The following is a 20,969-nucleotide window of genomic DNA, read 5'->3' as shown; positions in this document are numbered from 1 at the left end:
GTCATGAATTGGGCAGGCTTGCGAGTGGTGTTGGGGGTCATTCTACTGGAATCAAGGCAGCAGAGGCCAGTCATGTTGCTAAACATCCTACAATGCCCTCCAACAAAGAATTGTCTGATCTGAAACTATCAATAGTGCCCAGGTTGAGAAACCCTGGTGTGTGTAGATCAGTGTCCACACTTGACTGACTAGAAAACATGAATTGCTGACTAATTGGATATTGGGTCTGAGGAAAATACCAGCGTGAAAGAGAACTCTTCGTTTCTTGGACTGAGCATAACATGGAGTTTCCATCACCTAAGCTGGAAAATCTGCAGTGAGGCAGGTTGTAGGGAGAAGGTCCAGAGAAGGAGGAGTTTTCCATTCAGTCTGTCTCCGTTTCTGCATCCGTCTCACTTTTTTTTTTTAAATTTATTTTATTTATTTATTTTTAAGTTGGAGACACCCGCTGCCGCCTCGCAAAGGCCTATCTGTAGGTAAGTTCTGAGCTGCAGCCGGGAAATTCACTTCGCATCCTGACTTTTACCCTCACCGGGATGACGGTGGCCCCGCAGAGGGCTCGGTGCGTCGCGTGCGGCCTCGCCTTTTGGTGAACGCCAAAAGGAAATAGCTTTCGGGGACGATTCCTGGAGTGGCAGGTGGCACCAGGAGGGTAGGCAGTGGGGTTGCTTCCCTGTGCGCTAGTATCTGGTGCCAGAAGTAGCTACTCAGAAATAAACTGAGCGTTTCCCTGGTGGCCTAGTGGCTAGGATTCCGCGGTGAAGCGCCGAGAACCAGGTTCGATTCCCAGTCAGAGTTACTTTGGACGCGGTCTCTCCTCACGCGGGAATCTTTCGTTTATCCCCGGAGGTCTGGTGTGCTCCAAGCGCCAGATGAGAAGAGGCTTCGCAAAGCCCCGGAGAGGAAGGGGAAGTATCCGTGGGCCGCATTTCGTAGGGACTCAGAGAATAGAGGAAGAGGAGGAGAAAGTAGCCAGGTGAGAAGTCCCAAACACCTACATAACCCAGCTGGAAGGCGGATGCTCCCTCTCCAGAGCCTCCCTGAGACCTAAGGCCACCATGCTTCCTTCTTCCTGGAAGAAGTTCAGATCCCCGACGAGACTCTGGCCATATCTCCCATGCCTTCCCACCAGGCAGGCCCAGTTTAAGGCCCTTTCTCCCGCACGCTCAACCAAAACTCGCCGGGTCCCTCCACGAGCATCATCGCCGCTGCCCTGAGGTGGAAACTTCATGCAGAGCTGGACTCTCTGCTCTCCTGCACGGGGGCTACTGGTTGGAGGGTGAAGCAGGTGGGAGAGGATGCGTATGGTGGAGTGGTGGGTGTGACGGGCCTGGGCCGGGGCGGGTGGGTGGGGAGAGGAATTGAGCCAGCCTGCCAAGGCTTGGGCCCAAAGCCTTAGGGTGAGGGGAGATGGGGACGGAAGACAGGCAGAGGAATGAACACTGAGTGTTGTCCGGTTTTGAGCTGGCAAAGGCTGAGCTTCGAGCGTTGGATGCGACCAAGCAGGAAACGTCAAAGCTTGTGTAAGGCGGACAGAGAAGGATAAAGCAACAAGCAACCACCTCGCAGCCCCAAGACAGGAAAAGGACCGAGTTCCGGGAGAAAGCGCGCACACAACTCCTCACCAACACAAATTATGTACTCGAGTTTCCCCCATGTAGGGGAATCACACGGGTCAGTAGGTCCCGAGTGCAGTGGATCAGCCTCGCCCTGGGAAAACCACTTTTCGTTATTACGGTATCTCTCCTGCCAAGTAAGCATGCCTATGCACGCCTCCCTCACACTGCAGCCGTCCTCTCTCTTCGCTGTACAGGCATGGTCACCAACCTCCCGCCACCTGCCCGCCGCCATCCTTCCAAACCGCTCTTGGCAAAATCATTCGAGACCCAGGTTCCAACGACAGCCCACGGAATGGTCAACTCTGCGGCCTTGAAGCAGTGGCCGCAGACGCGCAACCACTGCGCTGGCTCATCTGCCTATTGCACAGGCTGCCTCTGTTGGGTCACTCAATTTCACTTCGCTGGGTCTCGATCTCCTCTAGGGTGTCTCGATCTCCTCTAGGGTTACAACGGACAGAATATTTTATCTCCACCACTCTTGGGAGGATTGAATGGAAAAGAGAAGACGTGCGCAGTGCCTAGTGGGGTAGGGGAGTATAGACGCAGATGAACTATACCATCCTTTTCTGGTTGTGGGGTTATACTCTGACACATACCACCGTTTTGATCTTTTGGTGTTAATTTTTACGCCTATCTTCTGCTCACGGCACGGATGACACTTTTACAATTCTGCGCAGCTCACGCCTCGCTAAAGTGTACATAGGACTACATGCAGCCCTCGAGGACCTCACCCAGCGGCTCTCCTCCCTCCCACGCTCGCCAATACCGCGCTCCCAGGTTCAAAAAGACTTCCCTGATCGGAAATCGAACCCAGGTCCCGGCGGTGAAAGCGCCGAATCCTAGCCACTAGACTACCAGGGAACCGGGCCCACAAATTTCGAGTCATTCTTTCTAGCAACAGAAAGCAGCGCACTGAGCACTGGGAGGCCTCCGCCCACCTACGTTCCAGGTGCCACCCTCCCCTCCAAGAATCGTCCCCAAAAGCTATTTTCTTTCTGCTTTCTCCAAAAAGCAAGGCCACACGCGACTCACCGAGCGGTCTGCCCGTGTGGGTAAAAGTCTGGGTGCAAAGAGGATCTCCTGGCTGCAGCTCAGAATTAACCTACAGACAACACCTTCGCGGCAACACCTGGAAAGATGGTCTCGGGAGCCAGGACTGTGGACCACTTAGGGGAGGAGGCTGAAGGAGTGGTTCTATTAAGCACCACTGATGGATGTGTACAGTCCGAACCTGTGCAAACGACTCTCCTGATAATCGCACAGGGATCGATTCAACTCGCGACACACGCGGCTCAAACAGGCCTATATTGCTACCTCACACTACACACAAAAGTTGATTTAAGGCACACCGTAGACCAAATTAATATGTGTTAAAGCTGTAAAGTGTTTTGAGAGTATCTTTGTGACGTGGTGGTAGGCAAAGGCTTATTAGACAGGTCACAAACTATACGTATAAAAGAGAGAAGTGATAAATTAGTCATTGACATTAAAAATATCTTATCAAAAGACACCACTAAAAATGTGAAAAGAAAAGCCACACATAGGGAGAAAACATTCACCAAACACCTCTAACTACAAATCTGTATGATGAGCTCCTTTAACCTGATGATAGAAATATCAAACAACCCAATTTCTTTAAACAGTTAAAAGACTTGAAGAGACACTTCTTCAGAAAGAAAGAAACACCAATGGCCTCATAAAAAGAAAAGTAAAGAGTGCTTGATATTAGCATTTGTCAGGGAAATGGATATTAAAACCACATTGAGACACCACTACTCCCAGTAGAATGGCTCAAAGTATAGAGACTGAAAACACCCAATTTTGGTGAAGATGTGGAACAACCACAACTCTCACACATTGTTAGTAGAAATGCAAACAGGTACATCTAATCTGTGAAAAGTTTTGGCAGCTTTTATGAAATGCCAGCAATTTTTATGTAGGCATTTTTTCCCCAAGAGAAATGAAAACATATGTCCACAAAACCACATTTGGAATGAATGTTTAGGGCAGATTTATTCACAATATCCAAGACTGGAAATAACCCACATGTCCATTATCAGGTGAATAGCAAAGAAGCTCTGGTGTATCCATGCAATGGAATACTGGTCAGCAATAAAAATGGAATGAACATCTGATATACTCAAAAACATGGATAAACAACCAGCGACATTATGCAGAGAGAAAGAAGATGGACACAAAAGAGTACATATGCTATGATTCCATTTACATGGAGTTCTAGAAGCAGCACAACTAATTTTCATTCAAAGTCAGGACAGTGGTTATCAATAAGCAATGCAGAGGACAAGGACAATGATTTTGATGATTTTACTGAGAACATTATTGATTGAGCACTTACTACCTCCAGGCACATCTGTTAGCAACAGTGTGAAGCTGCTCTTATCAGCCTACCTTACAGAAGAAAATGTGAAGGCACATACATTTTACCATACTTAGCCAAGTCCATACCAGGCCTGAACAAGATTTTCAACCCAGAAGTTGTGTTCCTGAGCACAGATTCGACCGAGTTTCTCTGGCTTTCTGATTCAAGTTTTTCTGGGTCTCTCAAACTGCAGAGAAGGCAAGAGAAGGGGAGTGAGTGAGAAGGGTGGGGGTGGGGGTGGTGATGTTGGGAGGCACAGGGCCTGTAGCTGTCAAAGATTAGAGCAGGCAACTATTCCTTTTCACTGCATAAGGGAGGCCAGAACATGGGTAGCTGCCAAGCTTTCTGGGGTCAGGAGATGAAGATGAGATTTCAAAGGCTTTGAAAATGAAAACAAATACTTCTTATGTTCTAGAAAGTAATTTAGGAGAATACATGGATACATGCACAATCCTGGGGTAGAAAGATTTCTTAGATAACCCAAAAGGTCTTCTGCTTAAATTTTTTAAGAATTTAAATCTAGAAAAGAAAAGAGGAAGACAAATTGGATTTTGTATTAGTTAGGGTTCTCTAGGGAAACAGAGCCAACAAGATATATCTGTAAATATAAGATTTTATAAAAGTGTCTCACGAAACTGTGGGGATGCATGAATCCAAATTCCATAGGGCAGTATGCATGAGTCCAAATTTTATAGGGCAGGCAGGAAACTGGCAACTCTGAAGAAGGTGTTCGATGAACTCCTCTAGAGATGCTGGCTAGCAGAAGAAGTGAAGGTTCTCTATCTTACTCCCTTAAAAGTTGTCAACTGATTGGATTAAAACCAGCTGATTGAATTCTCTGATTGCAAAAGACACACACTTCATCACAGGTGCAGCCAATTGACTGATGATTTAATAAGCCAGCCTCCTGGTTTATTAACCAGCCACAAATGTCCTTGCAATAATGGTTAGGCCAGTGCTTGTTTGACCAGACACCTGGATACCATCACGTGGCCAAGTTGACACATGAACCTGACCATCAAAGATTTCATCATGTTTAAAAGCTTCTGCTCATCCAAAATTACCATAAGAAAGTGAAAGTTCTAGCCACAGACTAGGAATAGCTATTTGCAATGAGCTTATCTGAAACATGACTCAAATCTTGAATCTATAGAGAACTTTCAGAACCCACTAATAAAAAGGAATTAAAAGTGGACAAAATGCTTGAATAGGCTTTCTTCACAGAGGAGGATTTCTCAATGACCAAAAGGCATGAGAAAATATGCCCAACATCATTACTCATTAGAGAAACACAAATTTAAAACCACAATGAGATAACACTGTGTTCTGTCACAATGAGAGAACACCAACTACTGACAAGAATGTGGAGCCACCGTGACTCGTGTTGTTGGTGAGAAACCATTCTAGAAAGCGGTTGGCACTTTCTGCTGAAGTTGAAATTACACCCACCTCATGACCCAGCAATTCCTGTACTTGGTATACACTCCTGGCAAATGAACGCACTGGTCCACAAAAAGAGTCATACAGGAATACTCATAGAGGCCTTCTTCACAGTAGTCATAACTAAAAATCACCCAATCATCCATTGACTGTAATGTTTTCACACACTGGAATAATACTCATCAACAACACCAAATTTAAGTCACGATAAGCGCAACTAAATGGATATAGCTCCAAAAAAAAATGTTCCGGGGGGGGGGGCAGGTTGTGCGGTGGGGTGGGATGGGGTTGGATGGAGCGGAGATACGAAGCAGTGTACGTATATTCATGTGAATTTCCAGAGGAGGCAACGCCAATCTAGGGTGATGGACAGCAGAATAATGATTAAGCAAGGCAGAGTGGCGATTGCCTGGAAAGGTCCTGTAAGAACCTCTGGGATGATGGAATTTTCTATAACTTGATCTCGGTGATGTTCACATTCTTCAAAGTTCAATACGCTGTACACTAAAGATTTGTGCATTTTGCTCTGTGTGAATTAAACTTGAATAAGTTACTGTTAGCATAAAATCTGGGGGACAGGGGTGAAGACAAACCCGAGTAGACCATGGCATGTGTTAGGTTTTTTGGCTGGGAAGAGAGGAAACCAAAACTCCATCCGAGAAAGTTTTACTTATGCGCAGGCTGGCTGAAGCCAAAAAAATGGCGACAGCCGGGAACAAAGGCGGGAGTATAATTTTATAGCTTTTGGGAGGGGGGTTGGAGGAATAATTATTGGCGGGTAAGATAGAGAAGTGAGGCGTTGACATCAGAGGACTGGTTTGTTCAAGGTCTAGAGTTTAAGCAGGGAGATTATTACGTTGTGGAAATTTTTTGTTCTTGCTCAAGCCGTCAGGTCAGCTAACAGTGGACTCCATGCAGTCACCTTTGTGGGTGCAGGGAGCTTGTGGAATATTTGCTAGAGCTGGGTTGTGTGTGTGTTGGGGGTGGGGAGTTCTGCCTAGCAGCATGGTGTTTAGATTTTAATGTAAACGCAGGAAAACTCGGTTCTCATTAAAAAGAAAAAAAAAAAAAGGCAAAAAAATGCTACGTGAACAGATTTCTATCAGAAAAAGATTACACCATTTTATCACTGGAAGAAACCGACAAAGCTAAATGTGAGGCGGCTCAGTCATGGCCACAATTTCCCTTTTACAGGATTCTCAGGATAAAGGGAGCAGCCAGTGGAGGAATTAAATGCAAAATCCACAGACGCATAGACTCCACTGACGTATGAAATGAACACCAATCTGCCGTGACTCGGATTCGAACCGAGGTTGCTGCGGCCACAACGCAGAGTACTAACCACTATACGATCACGGCACGCCACCGACCAGTGGATGACTTGTTTTCTTTCATAGTATTGATGTGAAAAATGCAAACTCCTGTTTTGTTCTTGGACCGCTACAGATTTTCGTGTTTTTCCCTCTTTCATTTCTTCTCTCCGTTTCTCCCTCTCCAACCTGTTCCTTCTCCCCAAGATCCGGCCTCGCCTCACCACAGGCCTGCTGGGAGGTCTCCTTGTTCCCGTCCACGGCTCCCCTTGCTTTCTTTCGCGCTCTTTCAGTTTTCCCCTATTGACTCCGCCTCCTACTCTGCCTCCGCCCAAAGCTGGGCTGACCCGGGAAATCAAGCGGCGCAGGCGGTTCGGTGAAAAGGAGCAAAACATGGGGTGAGCCTTCGCAGGATCCCACTGGACGTCCAGCTTCCTTTGGGTCCCATTCGGCTCGGGGTGAGGGGGGGTGGTGGTCGCCTACACGGGAGTCTCCGGGTGGCTCTGGCTTCTGAGTCCCACGAGGAGCAAGGCGGCGCGAAGGCCATTCGACTGCTGTTGTATCTTCGGAACCATTCAACGCAGAGGTGTCAAATGTGTCGAACAACACGACGCGTGGCCCTAACCCGTCTGTTTCTTGAGATCTTGGAGCCGGCACAGTTCTGCAGAAACGAGTGGCACCATCTAGTTGTTAGTGGTTGTTAGAGCATCACTGTGATGGAAAACGTGCAGTAATCATGTCTCTGTGGCGCAATCGGTCAGCGCGTTCGGCTGTTAACCGAAAGGTTGGTGGTTCGAGCCCACCCAGGGACGGTTTACGGATCATCTCTTTAAACTTAAGGCACCTTGCTTACTTACACCTTGCGTCAACGGGAGAGTAGCCCTGTTGCGACGCTGTGACCTCTCAGACCTTCCTACAAGGGACATTTTAGCAAACGGGAAACGTGGAAATGCTTGGAAGATCAGTCATGCTTACTGACTATGCATTGTTTTTGACCACGGTCTGATTGTATTATTATTTCTTTTCTTTTCAGCAGGGAGTATCAAGTCATTTATTCTATGTTGACCTCGGAAGATGTTTAATTCTTGACATTAATATTTGCTAGGCCTCCTTTTGCTACATTTTCTTCACAACTGACATGCACTTAAGAGTGGGGAAATTTTGATGGTTGTTTCACCTAGAATTGATAAGTACTCTTAAAAATGCGAGAAATCTTTAGTAACACATTTCATTTGGGCATTTAGCAGGAAACGTGAATCATCTATAGCTAGCTATAAGCCAAAAATTAGAAGGGAGTGTATCTAAATTTTAATGCTTCTGAGTTTAATTTTAATGCTTCTGAGTTTTAGGATTACAAAGTTGCAACCAATGTCCTAAGGAATGAAACTAATACATCTGCTTGTCTATTTACCAGATCAAGCACTAGTTTCTTAGAGAACATCCAAAGCAAAACCATCTAAAGCAAGTAATGCCACTCTATTTTCCCCTGGAGCCCAACGAAGAAGCACCTTGGTGTTGATCAAACTTCCTAATGCTGCAGGAGACATGACTTGGTGTAACTCCCATTCAGAGTCAGGAACCTTGAAGGGCAGTTCAGAGTTGTTTTTATACACCCCCATGTGATTTGCTTTGTACAAACTATCATGGCAAATGGTTTTCTGAGGGCTTATGCTTGGCAATGGTATACTTAGAGATCCATGTACAGAGATTTCTCTAGTTGAATGGAAACCCTTCTATGAGAAGTTGGCAGGTTTTATGAAACTAAAGAGAATACTTAATGTCTCCCTGAATGCCCTTCAGTTATTGCTTGAATTGCAAGTTTCTACCGGGGAAACAAGAGCATTGAAATAACTTGAAGATCTACTTATTATTTGAAGATCAACTTAAAATGCAAAGAATTTTATTTTAAAACTTAAAACTTGAAAACAAGGTGACCTAGATTAAAAAAATACAGTTTTCCAAAGCTGCTTTTGAAATGCAAAAACAACTTCCTGAAACTCCTAGCTGGGACCACTACGGTTTTGATGACCTGTGATTAGATGAACTGATTCAATTTCAGTTGGTAACCTCCCTCTTTTTTCCACTGGTAAGGGTTGAAAAAATTCTAGAATAAGTGCATTTTGCTGGCCTTACACAGATAATTTCATTCCAAATGTTCCTGAGAGGCTAAAACCATATACAGGAATCCATCTTCATCCTTGTCACTTACATACTCTTCAGAAATCGATGTGGAAAGGCTCACCATGAGATGTCCATTCACCAATAAATAGATGGCTTGATTAGTATTCAGCTGTTAGCTGTCATGCAACTATTTTGATTAGTTCACTCATGTTGACACCTTCTAGTACAAGGAACTTGATCTTATCCAGTACAGGAAGTGGCTTTTCACCCTCATATGCTTCAATTATCACCAGGATTTTGGTAGGGTACTGCACTCCAATAAGCTGGACATCTTCTGCTCTTTGTTCTGAAGATGACTGACTTGTGTCCTTAGTACCCCACTCGAAAACAGACCCATCATAATAAGTTTGGCATCTAGGAACCCAGACCTCATGCTTGGGTCTCTGGATCCCCCCAAAAGTCAAACCTAGAAGTGTGACACTTCTTAAACAAGTACACTTGCAATTTTTGGAAGGACAGAAACTGATTAAAGGAAGGCTGATGAGGCAACATGCAACAAAGTGTCCCCCCAGACTCCATGAAGGGGCAAAAAGTGATTCTGCAGCTACTCAAGAGCACTCCTTCCTGAGAAAGCATACTTGTGGAGGCACTGAGCTTCCCCTAAGGAACGTGAACCCGCTTCAGACCATGCTCTTAGGGCTTCTGTAACTGAGAAATTAAGAATTAACAAATAATTAGGGTGGCCAAATCATTATATTGATGTCCTTTTCTTACCTTCTAGTATATTGTAGAGTAGCCAAAAAGAAAAACCTGAAATTACTGAAACCCACTGAATTGTAATCCAGATGCCTTGATCTTTGATAATGATTGTATAACTTTATAACCTCTATCTTGTGATTGTAAAAACCTGTGACTGGTCCAGCTTGTACTCCCCTATCCTGTTTTACAACTCTAGAGTCTTATGATCACAAAAACAGTGCACTAATGTTTATTAGTGAAGGAAGTTGAGTCAGCCCAGAATTAACTAACTGCTGACTACCGTGTTTATACTTGCTATTGTATTGGTTATTTTAGCTTAGTTCTAGGTTAGTTCCATCCCTTCACATGGTACCATAGTTTTTCTTTTTTTGTGTGTGTGTTCTTTTTTTTAACCATAGTTTTTTATACTTGTTATTATAACAGTAATAACTCTACCTCCCCTTGTCTGAATACATAAAAACCCTAAACTAACTGCTTAGACTTGGGAGACAGATTTTAGGCCGATAGGCCATCTGTTCTCCTAACTTTGTATAACAGCAATAATCTCTTTATCCCTTTTGAAACCCCGTGTCATAGATTAGCTCTTATGTGCACTGGGCAGAGAACCCAGCATTTGATGCAGTATCACATTGATATACAGCACCTTAGAAGCCTGTTCAAGCTGAGACAAGCTCAGTGCATAAGCATTTACATAACATACAGGAGGAACTCCTCTGAGCTGTTGTTTCTTCTACAGGGGAAGGAAAATTCCTTGGGCAAAATGCCCACAGCCCATCCCCCAGGAGAAGGGAGGTGCCAGGCTCCCCTGGTCCCTAGATTGGGACCCCAGGGCCCCTGCCACGCCCCTCCTGCTGGGGACATGGCACCCCAAGGCCTGAGACCCCAGATCCAGGGGCAAGCAGGTGGCCACCTCCCCTCCTTCCCTGAGGGGCAGGCCTTCCTAGCTCCTGCACTGTTATTTCTTTGACCCTTCCCATGTACTTTTTTTTTTTTTAAAAAGAAGTTTATTTAAACAACAAGATGCTTGACTTGAAGGGAAAACTATCTATGATTCATTTCTTTAAGAGTAATTTATCCCTACTTAAAAGCAGATTGCCCAACATGTAAAAGCTATGTACAAAAAAGGTATAAAATTCTCCTTGGTTTTACAATGAAAAATGAAAACTATTAAAATTCTCCAATAGAACAAGGTATGCAAGGATTCTTTATGCTGTTGGTGAGAGCAACATAACTTATTGGAATCTACAGAGAAGAGCTGAATGAACATGCCACTAATGGACAAAGGGGTATTTTCACAGAATCAGTATTTTCCTCCATCCCATCTCCATTTGATGAGATACCTTCATTAAAACATACCATTGGCCATTTAGTAAAGAAAAAAGAAAAAAAGAAAAAAAACAATATGCTTGTGCACATACACAAGTTACTTTTTTACTTTATGAACAATAAAGGAATGGGAAAGGGTAAAATGAAAGAATAGAGAAAACTGTACTATACTTGTCATAATGTGGTGGACCCAAATTGTGGTTTTTCTAATTGAGAATATACTCTTGGTCTGCAAGAACCGAGTTCTGGAGCAAAGTAGCAGGCCTGCTTTTTAATAGATACCTCCTGTCTGCTGCCAGAACACATCAACTGTATCTTCGTCCTCCGATTCCAGCTGTGCAGGTGTGTCTATTTCATTGATTGGCTGCCTGTCAAATCAGAATCTGATCTGCCTTGGGCCGGGCTCCCAGCCGGTCTGGTTCCAGGCCGCGCTTCGGTCCCCGCGGCACCTGCTGCCAGAGGCTCGTGGCCCGGGCGGGCTCGTGATGGGACTCGTCCTCGCGAAGCTATGGAGCCTCTTCTGTAACCAAGAACACAAAGTAATCATAGTGGGAGTGGATAATGCAGGGAAAACCACCATTGTTTATCAGTTCTTAATGAAAGAAGTGGTTCATACCTCTCCAACCATAGGAAGCGACTTTGAAGAAACTGTGGTGAAGAACACTCATTTCCTGATATGGGACATCAGTGGCAACGAGTCCCTGCGAGCCTCGTGAAACACCTATTACTCAAACACGGAGTTCATCATTCTTGTTGTTGACAGCACTGACAGGGAGCGACTGGCTATTATGAAAGAAGAATTATACAGAATGCTAGCTCACGAGGATTTGTGGAAGGCTGCACTCCTTATCTTTGCAAATAAACAGGATATGAAAGGCTGTATGACAGCAGCTGATATCTCTAAATACCTCGCCCTTAGCTCAATCAAGGCCCACCCCTGGCACATTCAGTCCTGCTGTGCCCTGACGGGAAGGGGTTATGCCAAGGTCTGGAGTGGATGCGCTCCCGGATTGGCGTGAGATTTAACTGTTCCGCTCAAGAGAGACTGCTCTATTTATTCTGTGGACATGGACAATCTCCCTGGCGCCTTTGGCTGCTGAGGCCGCAGCAAGTTTAATTTATAACAACACAAACCTCTGTGAACAACACTTGAATCAAGTGCAGCTGAAACGGAAGCATAAAAGATTTTAAAACTTTTTTAAAATGCACTAATCTTCAGTAGGATGAGCATAATCTATAACTGTTTTCTTCAACAAATTCTTCTGACTGCTTATTCTAGTTATTCAAAGATTGCCTCTTGATAAGTGTCTGTCATGTGTTTAATGTTTTCTGAAGTATTGTCATGACACTTTCATTTATTGATCCCAACTCCCATACCTGATAAATTACTAAATTGATAGAGTCATAGTGGAAATCATCAGGTACAACTTGCAAACTTCTCTAGCTCTACACATTTGCTTCCTCCATAAACCACTTATCTCCTGGACAGAACTTGTCATGGGGTGGGGGGGAGCTGCCTAGAGGGTGCACATGCAGAAGACCAAACATCAGGAGACCACCATATTGCAAATCATGGAATAATTTTACATTGCTATTAGCATGGAATTTAAGTAGATTATTTATGTATCTGAAAGAATGAAGGTCATTCTTCGGCCTGTGACTGGGGAGCTGGAAGTGCCCCTTTATTCACATTTGGTCAGAAACTAATCCCAGCTTTGATGACGAATGCTGTTGGATAAATCTCATGTTAAGAATTGTCACATTATTCAAGGCAAACATAACTATAGGACATTACTAAAGCTTACCAATGCTAAAATGGAAACAATACTTGGGATATTATTACTATAGATTACAAACAACTTTATTATCAGCAAAAGCTTCAAAAATCCTTTTGTCAGTGGTATAATATCAGTAAATACTATCTTCTGGGCAAGAACTAAAACAGAAATATAAACAGCTTATTTTATTTTGTAAATTTTGAAAAATACCTGTGTCTGTAATAATATTTCTCCCACCAGCAGTGTGTTACTTAAAGTACCATGTGGCATTCCTTAAATCTGTTTGAGGTTTTAGTGTAATAGGCTTGAAACAATTGCCGTATTTATAGTTAAGCTTCACGTTGTAAAATCTTTTGCTGGATTATAGGCAACTGCAGAGTTTAATCCTATTTTTTAGACTATTGCTTCAAGACTCAAAGTTAATACACAACTTATAAATTTAAAAATATTTAAAAAGAGGAAAAAGTCTTGATCTATCAAAAGTTTACTGATAACATTAAGAAGTTTCAAGACAGTTTTCTAATGACGAAAAAGCTAAACATTGCATACCTGAAATTAAAAGAGAAGGACGAGGGTAGTCGTTTCAATCCTGCTTTTTTCAGATGTTTGCATTTGCGATAATGAAAAGGTTAAAATGCATACTTAGGGAATAATACTTCATTGTGCAGTATTTTTTAATTTGGGTCAAAAATAAGATTCACTGTCCATAAGAATATCAAAATACCTGTTCAGAGTCATGTTTTAATTTTAATATTTTATTTGTATATTGATTTAAATTTCATCTTGTTTTCAAATGTACTGATTTATCATATTTAGTCCAGTTTAATGTGGTAACAATTTTTTTATTTCTATTTAGTGGTAGCACACCCTAGACCTGAAAAATGTCCAGAGTAAAGCTTTCTGGACTTCAGGAACTAATGGTTAGTTTATTAAGTGGTGTATGCCTTTTAATCTTAAATTGCACCACAGAACCATGCTGCCCTGCCACCTTCAAAGTAATATGATCATTGTTCTCAGTCTTGAGTCTTTCCTTGTTTTTTTGTCAGCCATAGTGAGAGCCAGAGTCTCCTCAGCTGCTACTTCACAAAAAGGTACCAGGTCTACACCATATGAGCCCGATGTACTTTTGTAATTAAGTCGGTCCTGTGGTTTTATGATTACAAATATGCTGCAGTCACATTCATGTGCAAGTATTTCTATAGGGTAGAGTCCTACCTGGAGGAGCAATGTCTCCATCATAATGCTTACATGCTTTGTAATGATTCCATTTTATCGCCTTTGTTAGCTTAAACAAAATTATTTTAGTGATTGGCATTAGGGTTTATAGAGTACCTCTTTAATGTATCCCAGTCTGCCTTCAATGTTTCCCCCCCATCAGCCTTTACGCTCTCTGTGTGTGCATGCATTTGACTTTTATGCAAGTTATATACCCCATAATCCATTGTTGCTTCTTTTTGTTTAAAGGGACAAGTGTTTTTAAAGAAATTTAAATAATAAGGTATACATATCCATATTTACTCATATAGATGCCATTTTCTTCATTCCTTAGGGTAGTATTGAAACATGCTGTTCCACTGTCCACTCACTTGCATTGCACCCATTGAGAAATCTGATGTATTCCTTATCTCTGTTCCTCTGTGTATTCTTTTCCTTGGGCTGCCTTACAAACTGTGTTACTTAAAACAACAGAAATTTATTCTTTCATAGTTCTGGAGGCTAGAAGTCTGAAATCAAGATTCTGGCATGGTCCTGCTCCCCCCAAAGTCTCTAGGGGAGAACCCTTCCTTTCCTCTTCCAGCTTCTGGAAGGCATTCTTTGGTTTGTGGCAGTATAACTGCAATCTCTACCTCCATGTTGGCATGTCTGTCTTTACTCTGTGCCTGTCTGTGTCCAAAGTTCCCTCTTCTTATATCAGTCAAATTGGGCTACGGCCCACTGAAATCCATCATGACCTCATCTTATCTAATTACATCTGCAAAGACGCCACAGAATTTCCAAATAAGGTCATATTTCCCAGGTTGTAGGTGGATATGAATTTTGGGGGGTACTACTTAAACCAGTACATTCTGTAGGTAACATGTCTTTGTCCTCCAGCTGCTTTATGATTTTTCTCTTTTTCACTGGATTTGAACAATTTGATTATGAATGTGCTAAGGTGTGGTTTTCTTCATGTTTCTTGAGCTTGGTGTTCATTTACCTTCTTGGATCAGTGAATTTATAATTTTCATTTTGACTGAAAAATTTTCAGCCATCCAATATTTTTTCCTGTTTTTTTTTTCCCCAGGGTCTCCACTTATTCATATATTAGGCTGATTAAAGTATTCCTACACTTCACTGATGCTCTTTTCATTTTGAAACTTCTTTTTTTGTCTGTGAGCTTCATTTTGGACATTTTCATTTGCTCACGGCTTTTTGTTCCCTAATCTTTTCTTCTGCAATGTCTAATATGCTGTAAATCTCATTCAGTGAAATTTTCACACCAGGCATTGTAGTTTTCATCTCTAAAGTCTGATTTGGGCCTTTTTTTAAAAAATGCAATTTTACTAAGGTATATTCACATAACATGCAATCCTTCAAAGTGTATAATCATTTGTTCATAGTAACATCATACAGCTGTGCTTTCATCACCACAATCAATCTTTGAACATTTTCATTACTCCAAAAAATAAAATAAAAAGAACATCTAAAATATTCCATTACCCTACTCCCCCATTGTACATTTACTTTTTTAACGCTCATTCAGTTTTTTAACTTTATCAAAAAATTAAAAAACAAACAATAAAAAACATTTCAAACAAAACCAAAGCAAAGGAGTAAGAAAAAACAAATAACCCAAAATAACTACATTGCTTCCAACATGTTCTTACCCTACCCCAAGAAAATAAACAGAATATAACCCAACAAAGGAATAAGAAAAACAAATAACCTAAAATAACTACATTTCTGCAAACTTGTTCCTACCATACACCCATAAATTAACAAACCATAGCCAATCCTGAGCATTCTCATAACATTAAGTTTACCCTCCATAACTTATTTGTTCTTATTAGATTATCATTCCCCCTTCACTATTTGTTGTCTATTGCTAAGTCCCCTACATTCTACAATGTAAAACATTTATTTTACATTTTTCACAGTGTTCACATTAGTGGTAACATACAATATCTCTCTTTTTATATGTGGCTTATTTCACTCAGCATTATGTCTTCAAGGTTCATTCAGGTTGTCATATGTTTCATGACCTAGTTCCTTCTTACTGCTGTGTAGTATTCCATCATGTGTATATAACACATTTTGTGTATCCACTCATCTGTTGAAGGACATTGGGATTGTTTCCATCTCTTGGCAATTGTCAATAATGCTGCTATGAACATCAGTGTGAAAATATCTGTTTGTGTCATTGCTTTCAGATCTTCTGGGTATATACCAAGAAGTGAAATTGCTGGATTGAAGGGTAGCTCTGTATCTAGTTTTCTAAGGAACCACCAGACTGTCTTCCCAGAGGGGCTGTACCATTATACAGTCCCATCAACAATGAATAAGAGTTCCAATTTTTCCACGTCTTCTCCAGCGTTTGTAGTTTCCTGTTTGTTTAATGGCAGCCATTCTAATTGGTGTGAGATGATATCTCATTGCAGTCTTAATTTGCATCTCCCTAGTAGCGACTGAAGATTAACATTTTTTCATGTGTTTTTTGGCCATTTGTATTTCCTCTTCAGATAAATGTCTTCATTTCTTTTGCCCATTTTATAATTGGGCTGTCTGTACTATTGTCACTGAGTTGTAGGATTTTTTTATGTATGTAAGATATCAGTCTTTTGTCAGATATATGTCTTCCAAATATTTTTTCTTATTGAGTTGGCTGCCTCTTCACCTTTTTGACAAATTCCTTGAGGTACAGGACCTTTTAAGTTTGAGGAGTTCCCATTTATCAATTTTTTCTTTTGTTGCTTGTGGTTTGGTTGTAATTCTAAGAAGTGACCTCCTAATACAAGGTCTTGAAGATGTTTTCCTACATTATCTTCTAGAGTTTTGTGGTATTGTCTCTTATATTGAGTTCTTTAATCCATTTTGAGTTAATTTTTGTGTAGGGTGTGAGGTAGGGGTCCTCTTTCATTCTTTTGGATATGGACATCCAGCTCTTCCAGCTCCATTTGTTGAATAGACTGTTATGTACCAGCTCAGTGGCTTTGGGGGCCTTATCAAAGATCAGTCGCCCACAGTTCTGGGGTCTATGTCTGAATTCTCAATTCAATTCCATTGATCAACATGTCTGTCTTTGTGCCAATATCATGCTGTTTTGACTACTGTGGCTTTATAATACACTTCAAAGTCAGGGAGTGTAAGTCCTGCTTTGTTTTTCTTTTTTAGAATGTTTTAGGAATTCAAAGCATCTTTCCCTTCCAAATAAATTTGATAACTGGCTTTTCCAAGTCTGTAAAGTAGGTTCTTGGAATTTTGATAGGAATTGCATTGACGTTGTAGATGAGTTTGGGTAGAATAGACATCTTAATGACATTTAGCCTTCCTATCCATGAACACAGAATATTTTTACATCTTTTTAGGTCCCCTTCTATTTCTTTTAGTAAAGTCATGTTGTTTTCTATGTATAGGTCTTTTACGTTCTTGGCTAAGTTTATTCCTAGGTACTCAATTTTTTTAGTTGCTGTTGAAAATGTAATCTTTTTCTTGGGTGTCTCTTCAGTTAGATCATTTCTAGTGCATAGGAACATTACTGACTTATGTGCATTAATCTTGTATCCCACTACTTGGCTAAATTTGTTTATTAGCTCAAGTAGCTGTGTCATTGATTTTTCAGGGTTTTCCAAATATAAGATCATATCATCAGCAAATAATGACAGTTTTACTTCCTCCTTTCCAATTTGGATGCCTTTTATTTCTTTGTCTTGCCAGATTTGGGGCCATTTTTATAGCTTCTGAATCTGTACTTAACTCTTTGAACATATGGAATGCAGTTATAATACCTGTTTTAAAGTCTTGAGCTGATAATTTAAAAATGTAGCAGTCTTGGTTCTGTTTCAATTGACTGATTATTCTCCTCATCATGGGTCCTGTTTTCCTGCCTCTTTGCATGCCTAGTATTCATTGATTGCATGCCAGACATTGTGAATTTTTCTTCTTGGCTACTGACTATTTTGGTAATTGCATAAATCCTCTTGAGTTTGTTAGTGACACTGGGGTGCAGTTATGTGACTTGGACTCAGTTTGATCCTTTTGGGTCTTGTTTGTAAGATTGTTTAGCTGGGTCAAGAGTAGTGCTCAGTCTAAGGATGGTTATTCTCCACTACTGAGACAAAACTTTTCCCGAGTATTCCACCAACTGCCCCATGAATTATGAGTACTCCAGTCTGGCTAGTGGGAGCAGGCCTTCTTTCCTGTGCTGTGTGAGCTCCAGCCTTGTTCAAATCTTTTTAGATGTTTCTTTCTTTGGTCTCAGTTAGTTTCTTCACCAGCCTGCCCTGCTCAGTAATCTACTGAATACTCAGAAGTTCCCCCATATATCTATTCCTGGATTCTCTCTCTTTCCAGCTCTCCTCACTGGATTTTTGTCCTGTGAACTCTGGCTCTCCCCAGACACTCAGCTTCATCTCCTCAATCTAGGTAGTCTTCTTCAGATTCCCCTGCTTGTGCTCAGCCTGGAAACTCTCTGAAGGCAGTAACCTGGGACAATCATAAGGCTTATTTGTTTCATGTGTCTCAAAGATTACTGTCTTTTATTGCCTGATTTACAGTGTCTTGAAAGCTGTATAATTTCATGCATTTTTTGGGGGTGGGGGTGGTTAAGGCAGAAAGTCCCTTGTTCTTTTACCTTTGTCAGAAGTGGAAGCATCTCTGCATACCCTCAGTTTGACTTCAGTAGGAAGTATACCAATTACAATCCAATTTAGTTATTTAGCTCAATGAGAAAGTCTTTTTATTCATACTCTTGCCAGCAAAACAAACTTTCTATATACATATTTTCTATATATCTTTTTGATATTTTAATAAGGGGGTAGTGCCACCTATACTTAAGAAAGCAGTAGGTACTAACGAAAGACATGGTGGACTTTATACAGAGATATCCTTTTGCATACGTTTGACAGCTATACTTCAAAGATGTTTTGAAAGTCATCAAATAACTATAATTTTTTGTGTGTGTGGGAGCCTAGTTAACCAGATCCTGAGAATTCTGGCCAGAGTGGTCCCTGATGTAACTTTGAACAAATTATTCAAATGTTCAGTACCTCCATTTCTGTTTTGTAAAATGGTCTATAGGAGTACTTCCTACATATGTTGTCCCAGGTACAAATGAGCTGTGCAAGGTGATGCATGGCATCCAGTGTCGGAAACATACTAATTGCTCAAAAAGCATTAGTTAGTATTATTATCATCATCATCAGTGGCCTCTTAATCACTATTATCATTATCTATATATTGTCATTTCAAATAACTGGAGGCGGGGCAAGATGGCAGACTGCTGAGCTGTATGTTTTAGTTACTCCTCCAGGAAAGTAGGTAGAAAGCCAGGAACTGCATGGACTGCACACCACAGAGCAATCTGACTTTGGGCACGCTTCATACAACACTCATGAAAACGTGGAACTGCTGAGATCAGCGAATCTGTAAGTTTTGCGGCCAGGGGACCCGCCGCCCCTCCCTGCCAGGCTCAGTCCCCGTGGGAGGAGGGGCTGTCAGCTCCGGGAAGGAGAAGGGAGAACTGCAGTGGTCAAGCCCTTATCGGAAACTCATTCTGCTGATCCAAACTCCAACCATAGATAGACTGAGACCAGACACCAGAGAATCTGAGAGCAGCCAGCCCAGCAGAGAGGAGACAGGCATAGAAAAAAAACAACAACGAAAAACTCCAAAATAAAAGTGGAGGATTTTTGGAGTTCTGGTGAACATAGAAGGGGAAGGCAGAGCTCAGGCCCTGAGGGCGCATATGCAAATCCCGAACCAAAGCTGCTCTCTCTGCCCTGTGGACCTTTCCTTAATGGCCCTGGTTGCTTTGTCTCTTACCATTTCAATAACCCATTAGATCTCTGAGGAGGGCCCTTTTTTTTTTTTTTTTTTTTAATCCTTTTTTCTTTTTCTAAAACAATTACTCTAAGAAGCACCCAATACAGAAAGCTTCAAAGACTTGCAATTTGGGGCCGGTCAAGTCAAGAGCAGAACTAGGAAGGAGCTCTGAGACAAAACGCAATAATCCAGTGGCTGAGAAAATTCACTAAAACACCACAACTTCCTAAGAAAAGGGAGGGGTGTCCGCTCACAGCCATCATCCTGGTTGACAGGGAAACACTCCTGCCCATCGCCAGCCCCCTAGCCCAGAACTGCCCCAGACAACCCAGTGTGACGGAAGTGCTTCAAATAAACAGGCACACACCACAAAACTGGGCGTGGACAATTAGCCTCCCTGCAAACCCTCAGCTGATTGTCCCAGAGTTGGGAGGTAGGGTAAAGCCAGTGTGAAGGAATTAACAAAGGCACCATTCAGCATCATTTCAGCAGACTGGGAGCCTCCCTACACAGACCAGCAGACCAGAACTGCCCTGGGGGGGACGGCACTCACCTGTGACATAAGCACAGTCATACCCTCAACAGAGGACCCGGGGTGCATGGCCTGGAAGAGGGGCCCACTTGCAGTCTCAGGAGCCATACGCCAATACCAAAGACTTGTGGGTCAGTGGCAGAGACAAAACTGTGGCAGGACTGAACTGAAGGATTAGACTATTGCAGCAGCTTTAAAACTCTAGGATCACCAGGGAGATTGATTGTTAGAGCCACCCCCCCCCTCCCTGACTGCCCAGAAACACGCCCCATACACAGGGCAGGCAACACCAACTACACACGCAAGCTTGGTACACCAATTGGACCCCACAAGACTCACTCCCCCACTCACCAAAAAGGCTAAGCAGGGGAGAACTGGCTTGTGGAGAACAGGTGGCTCGTGGACGCCACCTGCTGGTTAGAGAAAGTATACTCCACGAAGCTGTAGATCTGATAAATTAGAGATAAGGACTTCAATTGGTCTACAAATCCTAAAAGAACCCTATCAAGTTCAGCAAATGCCACGAGGCCAAAAACAACAGAAAATTATAAAGCATATGAAAAAACCAGACGATATGGATAACCCAAGCCCAAGCACCCAAATCAAAATATCAGAAGAGACACGGCACCTAGAGCAGCTACTCAAAGAACTAAGGATGAACAATGAGACCATAGTACGGGAGAC

The 20,969-nt window shown here is 42.2% G+C and overlaps 3 non-coding genes and 1 pseudogene across 3 annotated transcripts; 2 read left to right on the top strand and 2 right to left on the bottom strand.

Moving 5' to 3' along the window:
* Positions 1-1,597: 1,597 nt before the first annotated feature.
* LOC119528317 lies at positions 1,598-1,761 on the bottom strand. Its single transcript, XR_005215625.1, has one exon. It is a non-coding gene; the product is annotated as a U1 spliceosomal RNA (small nuclear RNA).
* A 4,965-nt stretch (positions 1,762-6,726) lies between these two features.
* Positions 6,727-6,798, bottom strand: TRNAH-GUG. The gene has a single exon. It is a non-coding gene; the product is annotated as a tRNA-His (tRNA).
* Positions 6,799-7,487: 689 nt separating this feature from the next.
* On the top strand, positions 7,488-7,561 carry TRNAN-GUU. Its single transcript has one exon. It is a non-coding gene; the product is annotated as a tRNA-Asn (tRNA).
* A 3,879-nt stretch (positions 7,562-11,440) lies between these two features.
* The window catches only part of LOC119513091, a 41,500-nt pseudogene continuing 31,971 nt past the window's right edge, over positions 11,441-20,969 (top strand).

Source organism: Choloepus didactylus, chromosome 2 (genome assembly GCF_015220235.1).
Source record: "Choloepus didactylus isolate mChoDid1 chromosome 2, mChoDid1.pri, whole genome shotgun sequence".
Lineage (NCBI taxonomy): Eukaryota > Metazoa > Chordata > Mammalia > Pilosa > Megalonychidae > Choloepus > Choloepus didactylus.
Note: the sequence above shows the minus strand (reverse complement) of the source record. Positions and strands in the feature narration are given on the sequence as shown.